The sequence below is a fragment of the Eucyclogobius newberryi genome, unplaced genomic scaffold (genome assembly GCF_026437365.1).
Source record: "Eucyclogobius newberryi isolate DKJ021-1_F unplaced genomic scaffold, fEucNew1.0.hap1 SCAF_18, whole genome shotgun sequence".
Lineage (NCBI taxonomy): Eukaryota > Metazoa > Chordata > Actinopteri > Gobiiformes > Gobiidae > Eucyclogobius > Eucyclogobius newberryi.
Genome location: NW_027315812.1, coordinates 7,414,417 through 7,428,746, shown reverse-complemented (window position 1 = coordinate 7,428,746; position 14,330 = coordinate 7,414,417).

Genomic DNA, 14,330 nt, shown 5'->3' with positions numbered 1-14,330 from the left:
GATGCAGTATCTCTTGTCTGAAAATCAAATTTGCACGATTTTACATCCGCGGCTGTGTATTTTACTGCAATTAAAGTATGATTTCCATCCCTCCTTGAGCATAATCCCCTGGACTTTTTATCGCTACTGCAATATCTGTAACTCATGCCGTATATCATCGCTTCTCTGTATATTTGCCAAAAGTGTGATTATAGGTATGATAGCAGCTGATTGTAGCCCTCATTCAGTTAGTTAGCCTGCATTTATGCGACGAGAGTGGTGTGACGTAGTTTCGGGGCAAAGAGGAGTTCTCTGTACATTTAAACGAGGAATCTTCAGTTCTGAGGGCTGTTACTCTCCTCAAACTCAATCAAAATTACACCATAATTGTGCTACCTTGTTAAAATAAATACAGTTTTATAATTGTGTACATACTTCTGCACAGTCCAGGTGTTTTATGATGAATTCTTTGGGGAAACTGGTTCTTTTTTTAACTGTTGCGGTCCAATTCTTTAATACGTTTTACACTTGTGTGTTCTGCTGTTTATTTGGCCTTATTAAATCGCAGCCTCCGTCGTGAGCCCGGCGCGGATCGGAGTAATTACTTTCACAATAGCACTGCTTGTTTACATTGAGTGGCGAAAAAAGAAAGTTCACTGCGCTGTTTGTAAATGGTTATTACAGTTTGTTACGGTCTCGACATAATGTAAAAGAGGGAAAATCAATTACAGTGTGTTGAATAAAAGTGAAAATGTGGCGCTTGGGATTACGCTAAGGGAATAATAAAAGAAAGATCCATGTTGAAAAAGAGGTGGCTTAAAAATTTTGTTGTTTGAGTATTTTTGACTAGTTTAGCCAAACTATTATACTGTATGTCCCCAGCTCTGTTTCAGAAATAGGACTATGAGAATGTTTGTCCCTTAAATAAGAGCCGGATCTTTGGGATACATTCACATCAAAGAGCTGTTCAAAAGGATGGCTCGTTTAAAAATGAATTTATATTTTAGAAGCCTTTCTGAGGACTCGTTTTCACAAAGAAGAAACGGTACAAAAGGCTAAGATTTAATTTCATTTGTCCAAAGTTCTGAAAGATTGCATGTGTTTTCTGGAGTTCATTCAGTGTAAATATGTGTAGAAAATGTCTGAAAAACAGTGTCTCTTTTAAAAAATCCAGTCAGAATCATTGAAAAAATTGAAAAAAATCCAGACAATACGGCTGTAGAAAAGAGAGTGACAATTTTAAAATGTTTTACTAAAATAAAAACTGTATTTGTTGTCAAAACTTAAACCAGTACACATATATTTTTTTGTTAAACTTACTGTGTACAATTTTTTTTGTAGCTCAAGATGGTGTATGTTTAATAGCTGTTCACTTTTTGCACTACATATATGTAGTGGCCAGCGGCCCTGTGCCACCAGTTACTAGGCTGACAGAGTGAGAGGTGTTTGGTCGCCCAATACTGTTGCCATTTTCATGCACCATCCACCACGCTCAAAACCTGTCTGCCTGATGCCTCCACCACATGACCTCCACCCTGTCACCCTGTCACCAGGAGAATTAGGCCTTAAATGGGAACACCTGCCCACAACCAGACAAGACCCAACAAGCTACAGCGCCTCACAGTGGCTGGTGGTGCAAACATGTACAAGGCCTCAATATGGCTCTTACAATAAATTCAACTGCAAATTTGTGTACATACATGCCTATTTATATCTTATAACCTTTTTTTCTTTCATCCTATAGCTGATTTAAATTGTTTTTCTTTTTGATTTTATACAGGTTGTTTTATCATTGTTCTATGTTGCACCAAATCACCAAAGCAAGTTCCCATGTTTGTGAATTATGTTCTTTGACGATGGCAACAAACCTTTTCTGATTCTGAAACAATTCAAATAAAATCTGCAATCTGCTCTGAACTGTCAACTCCACCGATGCAGAGCTCCTTTTATGCCGCCGAACGCGTGGCAGAAGGCTTATAGAGTCAGTTCCTGGGTGGTAAATTAGCTTTGGAGGTGTCTCGTTTTCTTTTTCTTAATCCCTACATTTCCCCCGCTTTCTTACCCCTGCCATGTCACACGAGGTGTATCACCCCCCGGCTCCTCTGTGCCCCGGCGCTTTGTCACTCGCGATCCAATGCCGTTTCCCATTTCCCGTTTCCATGTCTCATTCCCCCGCGAGATATTTGAAGCGTGGCGTGTGACCTACGAGTCCCGGCCTATGACTTAATGCCGGCTCTGTCTGTCGCTGTCTATTTCAGAGGTCCAGGTCTCTCTCGTGGGTCGTGCGGGCTTGTATTTTTTGACCCAATCGCCGAGTTGGTTTCCCCTGTGCTTATTGTGAGGTCACAGAGAGAGAGAGAGAGGGAATGAGAGGGAGGAAAGGAGAGAAGAGGAGGAGAGGTCCTTGTTGACATCTTTTTCATAACTTGAGTCGGTGGCTGTGTGATGGACAGGGCAATATTACGGCTCTATTTCTGTATCTGATATAGAAGTCAAAAGAAGAAACACAAGAGTTTTGACGAGGTTGGGTTCACGTTGTGGTTTCAGATGGTCTGTATTAGAGTCTATTTATGTGGTTTACTGTTTTTGGCAGACAATTCCAAACTTAATAATGCTGGATTGTGTGAGGGTTTTGTTTTCAAACTCTTTGAGACTCATCCTGCACGGCCGATCCATTTGAGTTTACACAGCTTTTTGGTGCAACTGCATGACAAAAACACACTTGCTAACAATGTTCCAGGACTCATTTTTTGTAGTTTTGCTTGATGCTACACATTAATCCATCCAAAAACTAAGTAAGAAGTATGTCAATTGGCTTAAAGCTCTGCAGAGAATTGATTATGGTAAATCTCAGTTCGGTGTCGTACAAATACGCATTTTTTGGCGTAATAGAGAAGAAAAAAAACATATGTAAGTTGCACTGGAGTATAAAATAACATGGTGAATAGGTGTACGTATGCTAACGCTAACACCTTCAGCTACATGAGGCACAGACAGAACTGTGGTAAGTGTCTGGTATGTTAACGTAACATATTAACAGTTATTCAGATAACTATAGCATAAAGAACATGCTAACAAGTTTAGCAAAGCATCAGTTTTACCCCAAATCACTAAATCCATTGAATTCTTCTTCCTCTGTGTCACTTCTAAACAACTCCACAAACTCCAGAGGAAGAGGAAGTGCAGATTCTTCTTCTGCGTCGCTTAGAGCCTAGAGCGCCCTCTTGTGGTTGTCAGTGTGAAAATAAAATATGAAAAAAGCTGCGAATTATAATCCGGAAAATACGGTACAGTATCTATTGGCATCATCCAGGTTACAGATTTAAATTATTTCAATTCTTCAAAGCCGTGATAAGCTTTGATGACCAAATCCAACATCTGAAAACGTCTTATGCTAAAACATGTCGTCTTCGTGCTGGGTATAAGCATGTGCTTTTAAAAATGCCACGTCAAACTTATGGAAATGTGACCGACTGCTGCGCATCTCGTCTTTTACCTCGACGTCCTGGGCTCGTGTTCGCTCGCAGCGCCCTTGTTTGTCAGTAGTTTGAGTGTCTTGTGATCACGAGATGAGACACGGCGCGTAACAGCGGGGAGCGTAGTCCTGCTTTGAGAGCGTCTAATAAAAATGGAGCTGTAGACTGGAGAAGGGCCTGGAGTCGGCGCCAGAGTCTCTGCGCGCTAATGGGGCCGTGCAGTGCGCTCGTGGTGGACAGATGCTCGGACAGCCTGGACGCACAAAGGATAACCCTCATTATGGGAGTCGACCCGAGGGTTAAGGAAGCCAAAACATGAAGGCAGTCGCTTTCCTCCGACTAAAAATGCAGCGCAAAATAAGACTCGAGCTGCTTGTCAAACTTGTCCTGGTTTGATCCTGGTTTAATCTCTCGGCCTAGTCCTGAATTTGATGCTGTGCGTGTTTAAGTGCGAGCGCAGCCGAAGACTTTAGAGAGGCTTGGACGGCATACAAGTTTCACAGACTGCAACACTTCTGTTCCTCAAATACAAACGTGCATTTACACGGGTGGATTTAGAACCGCGCAATCTGTCAAATTTGAGTCGAGAATTGAGATTCAGTCACTTATTTTTTTTCGTAAATTATGACCTAGGTCTTGTTAATGGAGACGTTTGCTGCCAATTCGGTTTGAAAACCGACTTTGGAAGAAGAAATGTCAAATTCTTAATTGTTTATGTTCAGGAATTCATTTATTTGAATGTTTTTAAATTAGTTAAAATGAAATCTAATTGATGATGTTGGAAAAAGGTCGATTACAACCAACAACTAAGTGGCTAGCAGCATTTTATATGAGCTTGAAATCAGACTGAATATTTAAAAGCATTGGTATATTCAGGCAGAATCAAATCATTCATTAACTTGAACATTTGGAAATAGTTGGAGTCGTTTGAAACATCTCTGTGCTCTGCGTTGGTGAATGGGATGGATTTCACAGCCAGGACTTTTCGGATGAATAAAAAAACTCTCCTCCTTTCCCTCCTTTCTCCCCAACTCTCTCTTTGTGCCTCCTGGGATTCGGCGTCATCCTGAGTATTGGACTGCAGTGAGGGGGCTGCGGGAATCAAAGACCTGTCCTGGACCAGATCAAGGCCGGATCCTGGAGGTGTCTGCTGCCTGTCTGCCAGGAACATGACCAGAGGCACTCGGCTCTGCACAATGTAAAATATCACATTATTCACAAACCGCGTGTTCCTGTCCGACACTTTCTGGCGAGTGCTTAAAGAATATGGATAATATCAGTGTTACTGTGGTAAAAACTGTAGTTATTGGGGTAAAGTGTAAGAAGACTGTACTGTCAATCTTCTTCCTTTGCTGATATAGTACCTAACAATCACCTGTCAAATCCACATGTCCTGATAATTAAATCTAAGATATAAAAACTGCCGACACACATATTAATCAGTTAATTCTGAGGGTAACTGTTGTATTTGGATTTAAAACGGATTTTAAAGAGTTTTTCGATATGTTTGTTTGCTGCTTCGCTCCAGAAGGTAATCATACATTCAAAGTGGTTGTTCACAGGATGGAAAGAGCCTGAATGATGCACACAACCTTTTATGTTTTGGAGCTCTTCATAGATGCTGCTTGAACTGTAATGTAGAGGTTAGTTTGCCCTGCCAAAACAGCCACTACTGGTTGAAGGTGTAAAGAGGTTTTGAGCATGCGTGTCTTCCAAAGCATCAAAAAGTAGTTCAGTGAAATAGTTAAAATGGATTTATTTACACAATAACACGTGGCCCAACATAAGACACAGTCAAAAATCATATGCCTCTGCACCTTCCAACACCTGGTGCCAATTTCCTGCCCTCTTTATACCTGGGGTTTCCACACCCAACAACTACCCAACAGTGCCCCATAGGGGCTGGAGGTGCACATATGCAGGGCAGTCAAAATGGCTCCTACACAAGGCATTTCAATAATCTGAAACATGCCCATGGGACTATAAACCAGGACGAGGGGGCTGTTTGACTCTCACACACCTGCGACACTGGAAAAGTTGGACTGCAAGTGGCGCTGTTAAAATGTTCAATCCAATTACTGTTTGTAAAGCCCAAAATCACAACAGCATTTTCCTCGCAGGGCTGGAAAAAAAAGTTGATTTTACAAGCAGAAAAATATTAATAAATTTGAATAAATTAGAGTCAATTTGGGATAAACAACTTTAGAAAAGCAGATTAACCAACGTTCACAGGAATTAAGCAAATGGATAGCTGTCCCAGAGCATCCGCTGTCCTTTGACCTTAGCAGAAACCTGGAGGTGAACCAGCGTGAAGGACTGCAGAAGGTCCAGAACTGTAGAAGGTCCAGGACTGCAGAAGGTCCAGGACTGCAGAAGGTCCAGAACTGCAGAAGGTCCAGGACTGCAGAAGGTCCAGAACTGTAGAAGGTCCAGAACTGCAGAAGGTCCAGAACTGCAAAAGGTCCAGGACTGTAGAAGGTCCAGGACTGTAGAAGGTCCAGGACTGTAGAAGGTCCAGAACTGCAAAAGGTCCAGGACTGTAGAAGGTCCAGGACTGCAGAAGGTCCAGGACTGTAGAAGGTCCAGGAATGCAGAAGGTCCAGGACTGCAGAAGGTCCAGAACTGCAGAAGGTCCAGAACTGTAGAAGGTCCAGAACTGCAGAAGGTCCAGAAATGCAGAAGGTCCAGAACTGTAGAAGGTCCAGGACTAACGCAATTCCATTTGCAGAAAGAGAGTCAAGACAGAGGCATATCCAGGCAAGATGAAGAGCGTCCGGCGAGGTGAGGAGCGTCCAGCGAGGTGAGGAGCGTCCAGGTCATCACTGGACAACAGGTGAACTAAAATACTGGATCTTGTTGATGGGGAAAGTAGGAGGAAGCAGAGAATACCGCTCTAGCTTCCATACTTCCTCCAGCGCCAAAACATGCCTAACCCAACTGACGAGACACGGCACAGCGACCCCCTGTGACCACTCTGAAGAAGACCGCGAGTGACCAGCCCAAACGGTCAGCTATGAAACACAGGCTTTTGAGAGCATCTGACATAAACACATCAATCCTTTCAGTCGACACAGAGAGAATTAGCTGTAAAGACCCCAGATGGAAAACCTAAAAGGAAAGGATTAATTGCAACTTCTGTCATTGTCTTATTTATTTGTTTATTTTTTAGGTCTAAGCTTTAAATGCAGCTCCGGGTGGAGAAGCTTAACAGGATGGATTATTGAGGCATTTTTGTTGAGAAAGATGAATAAAACAAAGACAAAACAAAGGTTGGTAAAACTCTGAAACTCTCGAAGCCACTTCCCAACCAACGACTTCTTTTATTTCAATATCGGATCATGACCCCGGTAACAATTCATATGAAGCGCAAATAAAAACCTACGTCCGCGAGTGAAGTTATTATTTATGCATTTTTATATCCGCGGCGGGCATTTCCCTCGTGCCGCGCCTCGGATCCATTACCCGCGGCGGAGGACGCAGTCGAATGGAAATCCCGGCCGCGCTTTATCACGAGACTTGACGTTCGATATTAAAAATAAATTTGAGCGCGGACGGAAGCGTGATGGCCTCGACTTGAGTGATCTGACTGTCGTGGGGCTGCGGGCGAAGCGTAAAGCATCGCCCCTTCAGGAGTCAGAACTATTTCTCTCCATTTGCCCGATATCTACAAATGATTTTATTCACGCGTCCCTGTGTGTGTGTGTTTCCGTCGGAACGTATTAATATCGTTTTCCGCAATCTCTCCGCGTTATCCGTGACATGTGCCGCGCCTCACTGCATTTACCATAAAGTGGATGAACAAAATGTTGACAAAACGGCGCTTCAGAGTCGCATAATGAGGGACGCGGCGGCGATATGTTGACGATACAGAGACATACATTTACAATTACAGACGCTTAGCGAAAACGTTCAAGCGCGTAATCTTTGCTTTGTGGCATTTTTGTAGTTAATGATGCCAGAAAACGCACTGTTGTCGTTTCTCCCGAGATATTTGATCAAAAATCTTGCATGATGTATTTGTATCTGTTAATTGTAAGTATAAATTATAGTTTTACACCAATCGAGCTGGTAATTGTGAAGGAACGTTGAAAAATCTGTAGAATGTGACCACACTCATCACAAGCGTAGAGTTTGTTCTTTTTTCCTTTTATTTTTATCTTTTTTACATTTAAAGTGCGTGAGACTTTATTTGGTGTATTTGTACATATAAATGATTGTTTTACACCAATCGAGTGTGTATTTGTGGAGAAAAGTAAAAAAAAAAAAATGATTCCAAACAAAGTTTATACAGAATTTACACAAAACAAACTACTTTTTGGGACATTCTGAACATAATAAAAGTTGCACTCATATATTTCTAGTAGTCAAATAAAAAAATGGTGACATTAGATGAGTTGTTTCCGGTCATTTCCTTGTGTGATGTCGTCAATTACAAACAGGAAGTGAAATTATAACATTTTCAAATAAAAGATAAGATAAGATAAGATATTCCTTTATTGTCCCACATGGGGAAATTTCATTGGTGCAACGCAGGTAGATACAGAGGTAGATACAGAAGAACAGATCACTTATAGGAAGTCTGAAAAACACTTTCAGTAGAAGATCTCCTATAAATAAATAAAAACTCCCATAGACAAATAAATACATAAATACCATTGCATGTGATCACGACAGTAATTGCACATGAATATGTGTCACGACAGCACATAGATTGCACATGAATTTCACAGTAATTGCACATGAATTGCACATGAATTCCAACAGCAATTGCACATATGACAGAATTGCACATCAGTATTAGGTTAGGTCAGTATTGCGAGTGTTCAGTACTAACAGTTTTTGTTATAAAGTCTGACAGCAGCAGAAGGAAAGACCTACGGAACCTTTCCTTCACACATCGAGGGTGGATCAGTCTCTCACTGAAGCTGCTCTCCAGAGCGGACAGAGTGTCCTGCAGGGGGTGGCACGCATGGTCCAGCACAGATGTGAATCTAGCCAGGACCCTTCTGTCCCCCACCTCCTACACGGAGTCCAGAGCACAGCCCAGGACGGAGCCTCTTCCTCTCCCTCTCTGTGATGCTGCTGCTCCAGCAGGCCACACCGTACAGGAGGGCTGATGCCACCACAGAGTCGTAGAAGGTCTTCAGGAGTGGCCCTGTCACTCCAAAAGACCTGAGTCTCCTCAGGAGGTAGAGCCGACTCTGGCTCTTCCTGTACAGTGCGTCTGTGTTATGAGTCCAGTCCAGTTTGTGGTTCAGATGAACACCCAGGTACTTGTATGAGTCCACTCTCTCAATGTCCCGTCCCTGGATGTTCACTGGTAAGGGGGCAGTGGGGTGGCGTCTGCGGAAATCCACCACCATCTCCTTGGTCTTCCCCGTGTTGATGAGGAGGTGGTTCTGCTGACACCAGTCCACAAAGTCCTGCGCCAGTCCCCTGTACTCCGCGTCATCGTCGTCCGTGATGAGTCCAATGATGGCAGAGTCGTCAGAGAACTTCTGCAGGACACAGCTGTCCGTGTCATGTCTGAAGTCTGCAGTGTAAAGGGTGAAGAGAAAGGGCGCGAGGACAGTGACCTGGGGCGCCCCCACACTGCAGGTCCGAGTGTCAGACACACAGTTCCGGGCTCTCACAAACTGGGGTCGGTCTGTGAGGTAGTCCAGGATCCACTCTGCCAGGTCATACTCCACACCAGCCGTCTCCAGCTTGTCCCTCAGGAGCAGCGGCTGGATGGTGTTGAAGGCGCTGGAAAGATTAACCAGCATACTCCCTGAAGAAGCTTTCAAAAGAGTGCTGGATTTTACACAGACAGCACAAGAAGCACAGCACAAGAAGAGCAAGGAACGCCAAATCAAGAAGTTCAACATTCTTTTGAACAAAAAGAATGCAGGTGAGGTTGAGCTAGACATTAGGACTGAGACAGACAAATTAGTGACCAGCAAAAACAATTGGATTAAGAACCTATCAGATCGTGTTCTGACACAGGCAGAAAAGGAGGTGCTCTCTAAAGGGCTCAACTTTTCTGTCACCTCTAAACACATCCCTACAAACGGACTACATCACAGCCACTGAAACGGCAATTAGGAACAACAAAATGACTGAATCGGAGGCTGCAGACCTGAGGCTACGTGTCACAGCGACTCTGAAGAATGCCAAACCACCTCCTTCAAATATCACATCTGAAGAGAGAAAAGCACTTTCAGCACTAGAAAAAGATCAACATCCTCCCAGCAGACATCATCAACATCCTCCCAGCAGACAAGGGACGTTGCACTGTGATTCTCAACGCAGCTCATTACGAAGCCAAAGTCCACACCCTCCTCGAGGACACGACCACATACGAACGCTTGAAAAGAGATCCGACCAGTGGCTACAAGAAGAAAGTGATAGACTGTTTACAAAGGCTGGAAAAAGAGGAAGCGATAGACCGGCCTCTGTATTACAGACTGTATCCTGGGGAAGCCATGCCCTGCATTTATGGCCTTCCAAAAATACACAAAAAGGATGTTCCACTCAGACCCATAGTGTGCAGCACAGATTCTATCACTTACAATGTGGCCAAGCATTTAACAACTATATTGGCTCCGCTTGTGGGGAATTCGGAACATCATGTGGAAAACACGCACAACTTTGTGGATAAAGTGAAACATCTCCAACTGGACCCAGATGACCTCATGGTTTCATATGATGTTGTGTCCCTGTTCACCTGCATCCCGACCTCTGATGCAGTAGCAGCAGTGAGGATCAGACTGCAGGAAGACACCACCCTACAGGAAAGGACCAAACTGACACCTGAACACATATGCAAACTGTTGGACATCTGTCTGAACACCACTTACTTTCAATTCCGGGGACAATTTTACAGACAGATTCATGGCTGTGCCATGGGCTCGCCCGTCTCTCCCATAGTGGCCAACCTGTACATGGAGCACTTTGAGAAGAAGGCACTGTCCTCATTCTCAGGCATAGCCCCAAAACTGTGGCTTCGCTATGTCGATGATACTTTTGTAACAATCAAGAAACAAGAGCTGGAAACCTTCTCTGATCACATCAATGCTGTGGACCCATATATTAGGTTTACAAGAGAAGACGCTAAGGAGAATCGCTTGGCCTTTCTTGATTGTTCCACGATCAGAGGAGAGGACGGGAAACTCCAAATAGAAGTATATAGGAAACCTACACACACGGACCAGTATCTGCTCTTTGGTTCCAACCACCCACTACAGCACAAGCTGGGAGTGATCAGAACTTTACAACACAGAGCTCAAGGTGTGCCCACCAGCTCAGAGGGCAAGAAGAAAGAGGAAAAACATGTCCGAAATGCCCTCTCAGCCTGTGGTTACCCCGCTTGGGCCCTCAACAGAGTGAAGAGAACCAAGAAGCAGGACAAAAGGGAAACTGAACAGAGAAGGAAGGGTGTTTCTATCCCTTATGTGTCTGGCCTGTCGGTAAAACTGCAATGAGATTTTTTAGACAACACGAAGTCCCTGTTTATTTTAAACCAGGAAACACTTTAAGACAAAAACTGGTTCATCCTAAGGACAAGTTGCCGACTCAAAAACAGAGCAATGTAGTTTACTCGATCCAATGCAGTGAAGAAAGCTGTAAAGAACGTTACATAGGTGAGACTAAACAGCCTCTACACAAGAGGCTTTATCAGCACAGAAGAAATACAAGTTCAGGACCACAGAGCGCCGTGCATCTCCATCTTGAAGCCTCTAATCACTCGTTTGAAGACGGTCAGGTGAAGGTTTTAAGCAGGGAGAAAAGATGGTTTGAAAGAGGAGTCAAGGAAGCTATTTTTGTTAAAAAAGAAAGACCTTCTTTAAACAGAAATGGAGGGCTAAGATTCAATCTTCCTGGTATCTATAATGGTATACTGAACCCCTGGAAAGGTAGAGGACATTCAGATGCTAATCAGGTACTCAGGGTGGTTGAGCCAGGGTCTCACAAAGACAAAGAGGATTCTAATAGCCCATTAAAATTCTGAATAGGCTAGCTCGGTAGATACAAGGGGGGAGTTTCTGTTGAAACAAACAACTCTTGCTACTTCAGGAAGGCTCCGCCCAATGGGCGGGTCTTACCACAGAACAGTATTAATATCGGAGTTCTCGATCTAAATTCTTTTATTGACAATGACTCTTGGATGAGAGTCGAAACATCTATTTTTTCTAACTGAGTCCAGATGACTACAACTGAAGCTTTTTCTACTATGGAACAGGCATGGACGAATGAGGGATTACACCGACATCTTTAAGCAATGTATATACTGTATTTTTCCGGCTATAAGTCGCACCTTTTTTCATAGTTTTGGCCGGGGTGCTACTTATACTTATATACTTATATTTATACTCCAGTGCGACTTATATATGTTTTTTTTTTCTTCTCTATTATGCATTTTTTGGCTAGTGTCACTTATACTCTGGAAAATACGGGTAATGTGCAATAATACGCCACAAATTGAAAGGTTTTCACTAAATTAGCCATTTTTTTCAATGATTTGTATTTCTATTAAGCATTATGCATTTATTGCTGTAAACAGAAAGCACTTCATGTTCCGTTTGGCAGTGAAAATAAATCATTTTTGCTTCATGTCCTGTCAAATACTGTGTGTACTTTACAGTTCAACACAACACTATCCGTACGCGCACAACATGTCGGTCTTACAGCGCCGGCCGGGATTCATGATTTACCAAATGGTGCGTTCAGTTCCAATGGCTACACTTTCACTGGATATCTCTCTCCGGAAGGAAGAAAACAAAACAAGAACACGGTTATTCCAGCCATCTGTAGCGATCTAATCCAAGACACTCCGGCGCTAAACCTTTCATAAACCGAACACTACAACGACGACGACGACAACAAATAAAGTGAAAGATCCGCTGAGCATCTGCCGTTCCATTTCTCGGACGATTCCAGATTGAGAGGTGATGTATACATTAACTGCGGATCCTCGTATCGGGACGGAGGATCTCTGATGTGAACGCAGTGCACCGGGGAACGTCTTTGGGGAATCGGGCATCTCCTCTCAGAGAGTCCAGATCAAATGAAAAATGAATCGTTGTGCGGGGGGGCTGCTGGGATGCCGAGGGGGCTACTGGGATGCCGGGGGGGCTGCTGGGATGACGAGGGGGCTGCTGGGATGAGAAGGGGCTGTTGGGATGAGAGGGGGGGCTGCTGGGATGACGAGGGGGCTGCTGGGATGAGAGGGGGCTGCTGGGATGAGAGGGGGCTGCTGGGATGCCGAGGGTTTCGACCGAGCCAAAGGGAATAGCAGAGTGTCAGCCGGAACAACGCACACACACACACACACACACACACACACACACACATAGACACACAGATACACACAGATACACACATACACACACCCAAAGACCTCAGCGAGCCAGGGCGAGTGTAAGGTTTGATGTTCTGATCCTCGCTGCAGACGAGAGAGCTCCTTCTTGTTTAAACAGGAAAACAAACTATTACATTAGTCTAAAGCTACGTATAGACCGCCGCGGCCTAATCGCGCCCGACGCAGAATTTGAGCACGTGTACATTTGAAAGGTTTACGCACTGGATGCGCGCTATCGACGCCCCGGCCACTGTACACAGTCCGGCGCTTGAGCTGTCAGGTGTTGTCGCATGAGCAGTGGAGTTGTTGACGGTGTGGCCTTTCATTGTGTAAAATGGAGGATATCGAGAGTGTTGTTTTCGCGTTTTTGGTTTGTTTTCTGTCTCTGTTTTCCACCGTGAATACATCGTACAGCTCCTTTCTCCCACAAACAGCCACAATCAATTGTTCGTCTGCCATTGTTGACGAGCAAGGAAAAAGTGGCGCTTCTTGGGGAATTCCACGGGGAATACCAGAAATGCGAGGGGCAATACGTACGTACGTCACTGGAGCGTCAGCTCTGATTGGCTGCTGCGGCGGCTGCTACGCTTCAGCAGCCAGAGACCTCAACATATCTGAACGCGTCGCGTAAGCCGCTTTCGTCGCCTCGGCCGGCTCATACGCGCGCTCAAAGCGTCGAGAGCGTAAAGAAACGAAGAAATCGCGCCGCGGATAACGCACTACGTGCTCGACGAGCGTTTACCATAGACTTTGAATGTAAACTGGACGCTTCGGCCGCGGCGGTGTGGAACCCGCTTAAGCGTGAAGAGACAAAAGCATGGATTATCAGCCCTTGATCTCCGCCTACCGAACATTTACAGTTCAACTTTGAGAGAAAACCTTAAGTTAATTTGTCCAATCCACTTTCTGCCCCCACAGTCTAACAACAAACACAACCGAACTTTATTTCATCTGTAATCAGTGCTTCTTTGCTCCTTAAAGGCAATAAGTAACATTCATTCTGTATTTACCTCAAATAAGGATTGTCTGTGCATATTACTTCTATCTAAATGTCTTTTATTTAACACAAAAGCACATAGTTACATCATATTACAAATAAAACGATCCCAAAGTAACATATTTGTTACTTTCTCAAGGCAGTAATTTAATGTATTACATGTGAAATAATGTGTTACTAAATACTTTTCATAAAACGTCCCCAAAACTATTGGAAGTCAAGTCCTCCATTTTAAACAAAACATTGAAGTTAAAGTATTGAAGTATTTGTTACAAATGTGCTTTAAATTATAAAAGTTTAGATGCATTGATCTTGATTATGAATTGTGCTGATTTTTTATAATAGAATTTTGGAGACATTTTCATGTGTATATAGTTTTTTAAAACGTTTTTTTTTTATACCGTGAACGTGATAGAAATAAACCCTCAGACATTTCCACTCAATAAAGAGAAGAACTTTGTACTTTCAGTCCAAAATTGAGTCAAACATATCCACAATTACATTAGACTGAAGTTCAGAACTTTAATTCTTGTTCCTA